Source organism: Rhinatrema bivittatum, chromosome 6 (genome assembly GCF_901001135.1).
Source record: "Rhinatrema bivittatum chromosome 6, aRhiBiv1.1, whole genome shotgun sequence".
Lineage (NCBI taxonomy): Eukaryota > Metazoa > Chordata > Amphibia > Gymnophiona > Rhinatrematidae > Rhinatrema > Rhinatrema bivittatum.
The window spans coordinates 114,285,471-114,298,218 of NC_042620.1; the positions used below are offsets into that span (position 1 = coordinate 114,285,471).

At 37.6% G+C, this 12,748-nt stretch overlaps 1 protein-coding gene across 2 annotated transcripts in view; it reads right to left on the reverse strand.

Moving 5' to 3' along the window:
- The window catches only part of LOC115093684 (dynein heavy chain 11, axonemal-like), a 586,171-nt gene that overhangs the window by 275,257 nt on the left and 298,166 nt on the right, over nt 1-12,748 (reverse strand). The window lies entirely within an intron of this gene.

Here is a 12,748-nt window from a genome sequence, read left to right on the forward strand (position 1 = left end):
GGCTCAAGGCCAAGTACTGCCGCTGTGATGTTTTGTCTTCAATGATAGGAGACCGGGGGGGGGAGGGGAATAAAAAAATAGTAGTTCCCAAGTAGTTGGGAAATGAAGATTCATGGTGCTATAGCCCCACTAGAGCAGAAGGAAACTGCCAGGACAAAAACTAAATTATAAGTCCCAGGAGTTCCCATATTTTATTTCCAAGTTTCTATTATATATAGATATTCAAGTTTGAAAAAAATGAAAAAAGAAATGTATATTTTTTTCTGTATACAATGAATAAAGACATTTGTTACCAGCTTGCTAAAAAATGGAAGTCCCCCGTCCCAGTATCACTTAAAATATCAACAACAAAAAAAGAACACTTCATCAACCAAGGAAAAGTTCAAGCTGCACAGCTCTATTGTCCGCAGCATGGAACAAATCTGAGTATTTATTTATGGATTATTGATGATATATTAAAGCACTACGATCTGAGACTAACCACACATTTTAATAATTCAAATGTATTTCATTTTGTATATATATATATATATATATAATCATATATGAGGATAAATCAAATACATCCCACCTAGTATTCAAACTTTTATTTCTTTATGTTTTTTTCACAATCTTTTTATTAAAGTTTTTTTTACAATCTTTTTATCAAAAACATACACAGCAGAATTCCTTCTTACCATTACATGTAAATCTACCCTAAAATCATTACAAACACTGTTATTGCCCAAAGATGCCCATCAATCTGAAAAAATGTTCATATTTTTCTTCTCCACAAGGTATAACTCAATCAAATTGTAGTATTCCTTCTTTTCTCTGGTTGAACCAAATTTCAAACCTCCTATTTTTTGCCAGGCATGTTCACAAACGTATTCACAAAAATTCACACACCCCAACATAAAGGCCTTGATGTTTTACAACCCAGACGGCTTCATCAGGGGGAACTGTAATAACAGTTTTCATACCATCTTAAAAACATAAAATTACATGTATTAAGAAACTTTTCATATTTTCCCATACCTCCCATGTTTCCCTTTACATCAAATCTTATACTCACACAAAAAGTATCTCAGTTGAGCTTTGGGCTCTGTTCAATTTTTACTTTCCACTTTCATATTACAAACATTGTTTTATATCTCCAAAAATTCAAAAAACATACAACATGAACAATTTCTTTCTTTATCCCACCTCACATCAATATATGTTTCTCAAAGAAAAAAGATCGATATCACACAAAGCTTACCATTGCCTTCCCTAAGAGACTCTACATTTGAAAATTCATCCGAATCCTCATCTAGAAACCAGAATTCTTCTAGTAATGTACGAAAAAACTATGCAGGAACCAATTACGACCCAGAGAGGTCATTACTATCGGGACCCATACACGACAAGAGGATAACAAGATCTCAAAGGACTTATCGCATTTAGTGTTCAATTTATCCTCTTGTGGTTTAAATCAGCATGAGTTAAGTTTTTTGGAAAGGAGGCTCTCTTTTGTACCTTCATTCAACTATGATTCTTTCTCTACCCGGGTATCACTACACAAGTTTTTCTGGCTGTTGAAAATTAAAAAATGTTTTGCTGATTCATCTACACCCACTAAGGAAGTTAAGTTTCATCGGAAATCGAAGTGGTTACTTCCTGAACCTCCAGACCCAGTGATTACCAACCTGGTCAAATTTTGACCCTGCATCCACCCTAGAAATACAAACAATCATCAAAATATTGAACCCAGCCATACACCCCCTCGACAGCATTCTGATACCAACCCTCAAAATAATTGAAACCACCATAACTAGAACTCTAACCGACATTGTAAACCTATTTCTCAGGGAAGGAAACTACCCCAACTGCCTCAAATCAGCAATAATCAAGCCTATCCTAAAAAAAAAGACAACCAACCTAGACCCCGAGAACCCACTAAACTATATCAAACCTACCACTCATAGTCAAGGTCATAGAAAAAGTTGCACACTCCCAACTCACCGACCATCTAGAAACAAACAACATACTATATCCGAGAAATTTGGCTTCAGAAAAAACCACAGCACTGAATCACTGTTACTCTCACTGAACGACACCATACTTAGAGGGTTTGACACTGGACAAAAATTCCTACTCATCCTTCTAGACCTATCAGCAGCTTTCGACACAGTAAACCACACCATCCTCCTTGACTGCCTCACAGAAATAGATCTATCTGACACAACCCTACGGTGGTTCTCATCAAACTTATCTAACAGAAGCTACCAAGTAACAATCAACAACACCTTTTCCAAAAAAATTGATCTTAACACTGGGGTCCCCCAAGGTTCTGCCCTATCCGCAACCCTCTTCAACATATACTTACTACCACTATGTCATCTCCTAAAAGAACTCGATCTGACCCACTTCATTTACGCCGACGACATACAATTACTGATACCAATTCAAAACTTACTGGAAGAAACATACAAAAAAACAGCCACATACCTATCTGCAATCAAGCAACTACTAACCTACATCAAACTTAAAATAAACATTGAAAAAACCGAAATAATAATCATGGATCAGAAACCCAGCCCATCACCACCACCTCCCATCATACTCGAGAATCAAATGACACCTATCTCCCCCACCTCACATACACGCAATCTAGAAGTCATCATCGACAACGAACTATCATTCAATAACCACATAACAACTAAAATCAAGAAGGGATATCACAAGCTACTCACTCTAAGACATCTAAAACCATTTCTAACACCAGATGACTTCAGAACTGTACTTCAACTACTCATATTTTCCAACCTCGACTACTGTAACTCCCTACTACTCGGCCTACCATTCTCAAACATCAGACCACTCCAAATACTACAAAACACAGCCTCCAGAATCTTAACTGGAATGAAAAAAAAAAGAACATATAACACCGATCCTTATAGCACTACACTGGCTCCCAATAAAATTCCACATTGAATACAAAACTCTGACCATTACACACAAATTAACCCATAAAGAGCAAGCAAAATTGACAGCCTTAAACATCAGCCCTCACAACTAACAATGAAATCTAAGATCAAACAACAAAGGCCTCCTAAAAATTCCCTCCATCTGCACAGCACAGCTCACAAAAACACGAGAAAGAGCCTTCTCCCTCGCCAGCCCCAAAATTTGGAACACACTCCCGACCCAACTAAGGATGCAACCCAGCCTAAAAGAATTCAAGAAAGATCTAAAAACCTGGCTGTTCACCAAGGCATACAAAGACAGTCTAGAACAGCACAACAACCTCATCACAACTGACCTCCTACCCAGAAATAAACATGACCACACCAAGCTGACAACATAACTACCTGAACACTCAGGTCTCTACTGTAAACTGTAAACCTCTCCACTCCAATTATTGTTATCTACCACTTATGATTACCCACCAACACCGTGAATGCTACCTCGACATATATATATATACACTCCATCACCTAGCTCTCTGATACTTGCATCTAAATATACCTGCTCCCACACCTATTTCTCAGTCTCCTATTTCTTGATCCTTTGCATTTCCCATGTAAATTATCTGTCTCTGATCGAAACTTCTAAACTGTTGTGATGGCGAAACCGAACGACGGTATATAAAACTCGATAAATAAATAATAATTTAAAAAATCAATTGGTAGTTAAAGCGGTGGATAAAATGGAAGAACAACCTATACATTGTTTTGACAATTTATCTTGGGAAGAACAAGCGTGTGAAAAACTATGCCAAGATGTGAGTATGATTATTCGTCCAGCTGATAAGGGTGGGGGCATTGTAGTTATGAATATTGATACATATTATGTGGAGATTAATCGACAATTATCAGATGAAAAATTCTATAAACTTTTGGAGGGTGATCCTATGATGGAATTACAAACTTACATACAAGCAGTGTTACAGGAAGGGGTACGTCGGAAGTTTATTAGTACATCCGAGTACAATTTTCTATTGGAACCATTTCCTCATACACCAATTTTCTATGTGTTACCTAAGATTCACAAGTCTATGGAGTCTCCTCCAGGTTGACCAATCATGTCAGGAATAAAATCTATATTAGAACCATTGTCACAGTATGTAGATACTTTCTTGCGTCCTATGATATCATCGGCTCGATCATATTTTCGAGATTCAACTCAGTTTATTCAAATTATTGAGCCTATATTACTGGGAGAAGAATCACATATTTTAGTAACAGCAGATATTACTTCTCTTTACATGAATATTCCCAAGAACCAATCATTAATAAATATAAGACAAATACTAATGGAGTCTTATGAATTTTCTTACAATTTTGTAGAATTTGTTATTAATTTAGCAATTATTGCACTTAAAGGGAATTTTTTCTGCTTTGATAATCGTTTTTACCAACAAATACAAGGAACCGCTAAGGGGGCCACAATGGCCCCCTTATTAGCATATATCTATGTATCTAGATTTGAGGAATCTGTTTATTGTTCTGAATTTTGGTCTAATATAGTAATGTAGACACGGTTCATAGACGATGTTTTTTTCATCTGGAAAGGGACGGCTGCTACTTTGAATTTTTTTGAGTTGGTTGAATGCCCAGAATGAACATCTTCAATTTTCATTTGAGTATGACTGTCAGCAAGTAACATTTCTAGATATGGTAGTTAGAAAACAAGACAGGAGATTATCTACTACTATATACAATAAAAGAACAGATAGAAATACTCTCCTGCAATATCAGAGTTATCACGCTATGAATCTACGTAATAATATACCCACGGACACAGCTAAGACAGATCTGTAGTACTACACAGGAATATATGATAAAGGCTGAATAGATGGAGAAACAGTTTTTAGATCGAGGTTATCCCCGCAAGATTGTTCGTCAAGCTTGTAAAAGGGTCTTTTTGCTAATCGGGAGTTATAATATTAACTAAATAGACCCACTGTGAAACTCAACGGGTGGTATGTACATTACCCTTTTCGAAATTTTCTGACCAAATACAGAATATTATTAGAGATCACTGGCACATTCTACAAATATATGAAGGTTTTGAATCATTTCCAATTTTTGCAAAACCTCGGGCAGCGAATTTATGTGATAAACTTATGATGACAATACCATGGATGAGAATGGTTGATGAAGATACACCAGGACAGTTCGAATGTGGCTATTGTACAGTCTGTCACAATGCATTACAAATTAAGGTTTTTTACCATTCACAACCAAAAATAAAATATTTTTTTTGAGAGCACATTATGATTGTGAAACCACTCAGGTGCTGTATGCGATTGTGTGTCCTTGTCTAAAGATTTACATTGGACAAACTAAACTTGCGATCAAAATCAGGATCATTCAATATAAAAGTTGTATTTGGACTAAACACCTAGAATCACCATTGGTGAAACATTGGCTTTCACAAAATCATACTGTTGATGATATACGGTTCTTCATCATTCAGTGGATTAGTTTACCAAGGGGGGGAGAACATCTCCCTAATGCTTCGATGGATGGAACAAAGATTCATATATAATTGGCATACAGTTAGCCCAGTAGGCTTGAATACATCAATAGAGTGGGGTGCTTTTTTCTAGAAGTCTTTTAAAAAGAAATCTAATATGGGAAGGATGTTTTCTTTATAACAGCATGTTTAGAAGAAGCAGTTCTCAATATGGGTTCTGCGTCCCAGTTTATATGGATGCGTGCATGTACACAAATGCCACTTGGACCGTGTAAGTGTGGGGGATTTCAGTAGATACACATGCCAATGCTATAGCCCATTTTCCCAGTTCATTCCCAGTTCACCCAGTTAATCAATCGGCCTTTCTAAACCCCCCCCCCCCGTTAGTTTGCCTACTTTTGACCCTGTTAGCCCACACCCCCTAAACTTTGCTAACTAGCCTCTTTTTAAATTTTATTACTTTCATGCTGTCCATAGCAGAAGTACATAATAGGGGACCCTGGTGCACACTCGCGCATGTAAATACTTACACACTGGATTCATGCTACAGACCCGGCCTGTCCATGTCCCGCCCAGACCAAGCCCCGCCCATTTTTGTCAAAAATATTTTTTTGCGCTAAACAGGAGATATGCATGTTGCTGTGGGCCTTTTAAAATCTACACGGCGAGCACAGGTCCAAGACACACGCATATCTCCTGGTTTTGGTGCGCACAAGGCTTTTAAAATCGACCACAGTATAGGGTTTTGGCTTATATTACCAAGTTTAGGAAATCTTAAGTTACCTGGGAAAAAAGTCTTTTATAACATTTATATGAGAGGATTTAGAATAAATGTAAGTGTTTTGACAAATATCCTTAATTGTTTATGTGGATTTTTAGTGTGACGATTTACTGATGGCAATTTCTATGACTTTTTTGGAAAAAAGTGACCATGTTACACATTAAAAGGTGTAGAATAAAATCTTTCAAATACAGAAAACTATATTTATTTTTAGCCAGAAACATATTTTTACAGGTAAGAAAAAAGGAGGTCATGTGAGCTGAGGAGGACCAAGCAGGTTTGTTTATTTATTTCTATTGTAAACCAGTACGATAAGACCTCGTCTTGAGTATCGGTATAGTAAAAGAATTTAAATAAATAAAAAATAAATAAATACTTATTTATTTAGGCATTTTATATACAGTCATTCCAAAATAAGATCTCAATGGTGTACAAACTCAGCTTTCAGTTACTGGGTCAACATTCCTATTCTGTTTCTATATTATTCTAGGTCAAAATAACAGCAAATACATTTTCTAGGTCAAATTTATACATAATCTAATTCATCTCAGCAGCAAATGCATGTTCCAGGTAGATACATCATTGTCAAGTACATGGTAACTAGGGTGCTTTGAGGTAGGATTGTAACCTATGATTTCCATTTCATTATACTCAGTCTACACTTAACATCGCTCAAAACTTATTGCTCAGTCTGTTAGCATAATTTAAGGTTCTGACAGTGATCTTATCAGCATATTGGATTTTTATGTTACTTCATTTGCGTTTCTAAAAAGCCATGTTTTCAGTTCTCATTTGAAACTCTTTCTTTCTGTTATCTGGTGTGAAGACTCTGGGAGAAAGTTCCATAGTTTAAAGTCTGCTATGGAAAACATTGTCGCTTATTTGAGTTAGGTGTGTGTTCCATTTTGTAGGCACCTTTAGAAGTCCTTTGTATTGAGATCTGAGGGCTCTCTGCAGGGTGTAAGGTTGAAGAGTCATTCCTATTAAACATGGGTTAATGTTGATGATGATATTAAAAATCAGAATTAATACTTTATAATGGATTCTGGATTGGGGTGATGTGGTCAAATTTCCTTGCCTCTAGAAAGAGTCTAGCTGAGGCATTTTGTAGTAACTGTAGTGATTTTAGTAGTCCTGAGGATAAGCCAAGTAATAGGGAGTTGCAGTAATCTATGTCTGAAAATATTAATGTTTGTAAAACAGTGCGGAAGTCTTTATTGTTAGCAATGGTTTCAGCCGGTGTAGTATTCTCATTTTGGTGTATCCTGTTTTTATTAATTTGCTTATATGCTTTTTCATTGAAAAATTCTCATCAATCTGTACTCCTAGGTCTTGTACTTAATCTGAGAGTGTAATCTTAAAATTTCATAAATCTAGGGTTGGCGGTCTGATTATTGTGGAATTTCTTCTTAACCACATAATTTCAGGTTTTATTGTGTTCAGAGATAGATTCAGCTGAGATAGTTTTTATTGTATTGCCTTCATGTAGTTGGACAGGGTCGAAGCAGTTTTTTCAAATGATTTGTCTAATGGTATGTTGAATTGTATGTTGTCTGCATATAGGAAGATGATTCCTAGTTCCAGTAGTAATGTACATAGAAGTATCATATAAATGTTGAATAGTGTAGCTGAGAATGCTGACCACTGGGGGACACCTGTATCGATTGGGAAGGTGTTGGATAAGTGACTGCGGCAGTCAAAAAAGCAAATAGAATTTGGGAATTATTAGAAAGGGAATGGTGAATAAAACAGAAAATGTCATAATGCCTCTGTATCGCTCCATGGTGAGATTGCACCTTGAATACTGTGTACAATTCTGGTCGCCTCATCTAAAAAAAGATATAGTTGCGATGGAGAAGGTACAGAGAAGGGCGACCAAAATGATAAAGGGGATGGAACAGCTTCCCTATGAGGAAAGACTAAAGAGGTTAGAACTTTTCAGCTTGGAGAAGAGACAGCTGAGGGGGGGATATGATAGAGGTGTTTAAAATCATGAGAGGTCTAGAACGGGTAAATGTGAATCGGTTATTTACTCTTTCGGATAATAGAAGGACTAGGGGAAACTCCATGAAATTAGCATGTGGCACATTTAAAACTAATGGGAGAAAGTTCTATTTCACTCAACGCACAATTAAACTCTGGAATTTGTTGCCAGAGGATTTGGTTAATGCAGTTAGTATAGCTGTGTTTAAAAAATAATTGGATAATTGACTTAGAAAATAGCTACTGCTATTACTAACAACAGTAACATGGAATAGACTTAGTTTTTGGGTACTTGCCAGGTTCTTATGGCCTGAATTGGCAACTGTTGGAAACAGGATGCTGGGCTTGATAGACCCTTGATCTGACCCAGTATGGCATGTTCTTATGTTCTTATGATCTATCTACTAGGAAGGAAGAGAAGGAAGGAAGGCCAGCTGATGACCCTTCTGTCTATTCCAGTTTTTCTCAACTGGTAGCACAGCAGGGTGTGGTCTACAGTGTCGAAGGCTGCTGTAAGATCAATTAGTTCTAGGATATAGGATTCATCATTGTCAAACCCCTGTGGTACAGGGTCGGTTAAGGAAATTAGAAGGTTTCTGCTGAGCGATCTTTTCTGAAACCGAATTGGTTTGAGTATAGAATATTATTGTCTTCTAATTAGCTTTCTAGTTGTGGTAACACTACTTTTTCTAGGACTTTAGTGATGAAAGGCAGATTGGATATTGGTCGATAACTGTCCTGATCAATTCTGCCAGTTTTAGTTTTTAAGATTGGCTTAATCACAGCTTGTTTTGCTCTGTCTGGAACCAATGCTTCTGATAGCGAGTAGTTGATCATGGTTGTGATTGGTGTAGTTATTAATCTGTTCTATTTTCAGGGACCTTGCGGGGATTGGGATCAGTGGATGGATAGCAGGTTTAATTTTAGTTATAATTTGTTTAATTTCAAGTTTTGATACTGTGTTGAATGTGTTCCATTTTGATTGCCCATGTTTTTTGTCCAGTTCTTTTGTTGGTAAGCAGGTGGAGAATTGTGTTTTCAACCTATTGAGTTTGGGGCGGAGGCTCGGTGACGCGCGCAAGCCCTGGGACGCGCGATTGTCTCGGGGCTTGAAAAAATGGGTGGGGAGTGGGTGGGCCGGGGGCTGGGCAGGACTAAGGCCTCCAGCGCGCCGGCACTTGGCCGGCAGGCGTAAATAAAGAAATAAAGGTATGGGGGGGGATTTAGGTAGGGCTGGGGGGAAGGTTAGATAGGGGAAGGGAGGGGAAGGTGGGGAGTGGAAGGAAAGTTCTTTCTGAGGTGCACAAGTGTGCACCCTCTTGCGCACGCCAACCCCGGATTTTATAACATGCGCACAGCTGCGCGCGCATGTTATACAATCGGGCATAGATTTGAAAATCTGGCCCTAAGTCTAGAAATGATGTGGCATATTCATTGCAGGAGTTCTTTTTAAAGTAGTGGTTATTTGGGATGGATGTAGATGGGTCTTTATTTCGGTTTTTAACTGTATCAAAGAGTAATTTGGAATTAAATATTATGCCATTGATTTGTTTAGCGTAATAGTCTCTCTTTGCTTTATTGATTTGTTCACAGTATTTTGTTAATAGGGATTTGTATTTTTCTAGGGATTCTGTAGACTGGCTTTTCTGCCATTGCTTTTCAGATTTTCTCAGGGTTTGTTTAGTGTGTCTTAGCTCTTCGCTATACCAAGGTTTATTATGTTTAGAGGTGTTGCGTTCTTTTTGGAAATTTTTTTTCTGGACTGGGCAAAGTACCGGCTATTTCATTAATGATTTTATCCCAGGCGTCAAAAGCTGAGGAGGCATTATCATATTTGAGATCAGTTATCTTGTTTTGAATAGTCTCTTCAAGTATTTTCAGTTCTATTTTTTTTCTGTATGTGAATGATTCATTAATATATGATATGGTTTTCTGTGTGTTAAAGAGGGATATTTCTGCTTTTATTAGTTGGTTGTCAGACCAGGGTAGTATGTAATGTGATGAAGTAATTATTCAGTTATTGTGATTGGCAAATATTAGCTCAAGGATGTGTCCTGCTTTGGTTGGTTGGGTTGGTTAAATTGTGACCAGCCCATTGTTTCCATAGTATCTAGGAAGATTTTGCATGCTGTAGTTTTTGGTATGTTGTCTACATGTAGGTTTAAGTCTCCTACAATTATTGTGAATTCAGGTGATGGAAATGCTTTTGTGAACATTTCAATTAGGGGTGAGCAGCCTTTTAGGAGTATTCCAGGTGAGCAATAAACAATTTGTGTTGATTTTAGTATTGCCACCTCGCAGGAAGGTTTAATCTCTATTTTGTAGGGTTTACATTTTTTATCTTTTTTTTTTTACTGATTATTAATAGACCGCTACCTTTACATTTGTGTCTGGGGAAGTAAAAGATATCATAGTTGGGGTTATCAATTTGATTTAAGAAAACATATCACTGTCTTTCAGCAATATTTTGGTAATGCAGAATATGGTAGGTTTTTGTTCTTCTAGTAGGTCATTTATTAAAGGGATTTTCTTTGTCAGAGATTGAATATTTAGTAATAAGAAAGTGAACATTAGGCAAGAAGAGATTGCAGGAGAGTTGTTACTTATCTTGGGGTAGATCAGTTTTGCGTTCTTTATTTGCTTGTGTTGGGAGGTTCTATGAAGATTTCCATATATTCCTTGTCCTGTTAGGGTTTCAATGAGGTAGGTTGGCTCCATTGTTGTAACTGATGAAGGTGCAAGCTAGCATTTCTGTTGGGAGGTGCAGGCTAGACTTCTTGAGTTAGATGAGGCTTTATTTAGACTCCTTGAGGTAGATTAGGGTGCAAACTAGCACTTCTGTAGAGAGAAGTAGGCTAGCACTGTAGTCTCAATGATGTATTTGAAGGTGCAGGCACGCATTTCAGGCGTGCACGAAGGGGCACACAAAGGGGCAAGCTCCTTTGTTGAACTCCTTCATGCGCATATCTATTGGTGCAAATGCCTTCGGCAACGCCGCTGGAATTTTGTGTCTTCGGTAGTGTTGGTGGGCAAGCAGATGGTGATTGTTGGGCGGGACTAGGCTGCCTGGTGCTGGTGTCATCTTCCCTCACCTGTGGGGGAGGGATCGCCTTTCTTTTAGTTCTGCCGGTGCCTTCCGCCTTGCCATCTTGGGGACGGGTGCAGTAGCTGTGATCCCCCTCGAGTGTTACCACTGGGTTTAGAGCTCAGGATACCAACCACTAAATAACTGCTTTTTAAACCTTCACTTCTGCAACCTGTTGGAGTTATCTATACATTTCTCTATGTATATGGATAAATTTGTGGTCAAAAAAGATCAGGATAGGCATAAACTTTGATAAAAAAAGAATAAGAAAAGTTAAAAGCTGCAGATTTCAAGATGGCCAAAAGTAAGGAAGAGACAGCGGCTTGAACTCTGGACATTGGTATGATTACTGATTTAACAAATGCAGTGGTGACATCACAGACAGTAAGTTTGAGAAAATAACTGACCATATTGGATAGGTCAAAAAATCTATTACGGACATGGGAAGCGTATAGTGTTGAATTATGGGTCTCCTAGCTTGAGGAAGATAACAAGGCCTTACAGGAAACACACACTGGGTTGGAAAAAGCTGCGTCAGAGAAAAACGATAACATACAAGATCTTGAGAACTAATATAGATGCAGTAACTTAAAATTTGTGGGTATTTTGGAGAACAAAATGGATACAGATTTTATTTATTGGAAAACTGGCTTTTGCAAGAGCTGGGGCTATCAGAATTTGTAGAAGTAGCATTTGAGCGCACAGGATTGGCACAAAAACTGTGGTGCAAACCACACCTAGAGTGATCATTGCCGAATTTCTCAACGATGCACACAAGTATTAATTATGAATGCCTGCTGTAAGCAAAAAGAAATCAAGGGGCAATAAGATTTCAATATTTTAAGATGTTTTTATCAACTGTCTGAGAAATGCAGAGAATTTGCATCAATTTGTTTTGAATTGTTACAACACAATGTCTGGTTTGCTTTACAATACCCTACTAAACTGCAGATTTGGCATAATGGTAAAGTGGAAGTGATGGATACATTGCATTAATTACTAGAAGTAGATGTGTGAAAGATCAGTGACATGAACAAAATGGTGATTTCTGCAATGGTATAGTGACAGATTTCCATCTAACATAAGCATATATCACAAGGGGAATTGGAGGCACTATATTTTGATGGAGAATTCCTACGGACCGTGATGGGACATCTGTTCTTGTGATTTGTCCAGTGCAATAAATACAGAAATGTTCCAACTTTGACTTTCATTGTTGATCTATCCAGTCAGTTTAATCCATCAACTCTTGTTTCATTAATGTGTTGGCTTGGATGCTTATTACAGATTTTTGGAGAGTTGCAGAGGGAGTGAATTTCCATGGCAGTAAAGTTTGACATGACAACTGGACGATTACAAGCATTGTACTGCAAAAGAGAGCATCAGTGAATGTATTTTACAATATGCAATGGATTTTTATTTTGAAGGGTAGCACCCATACACTTCATTAATGACCT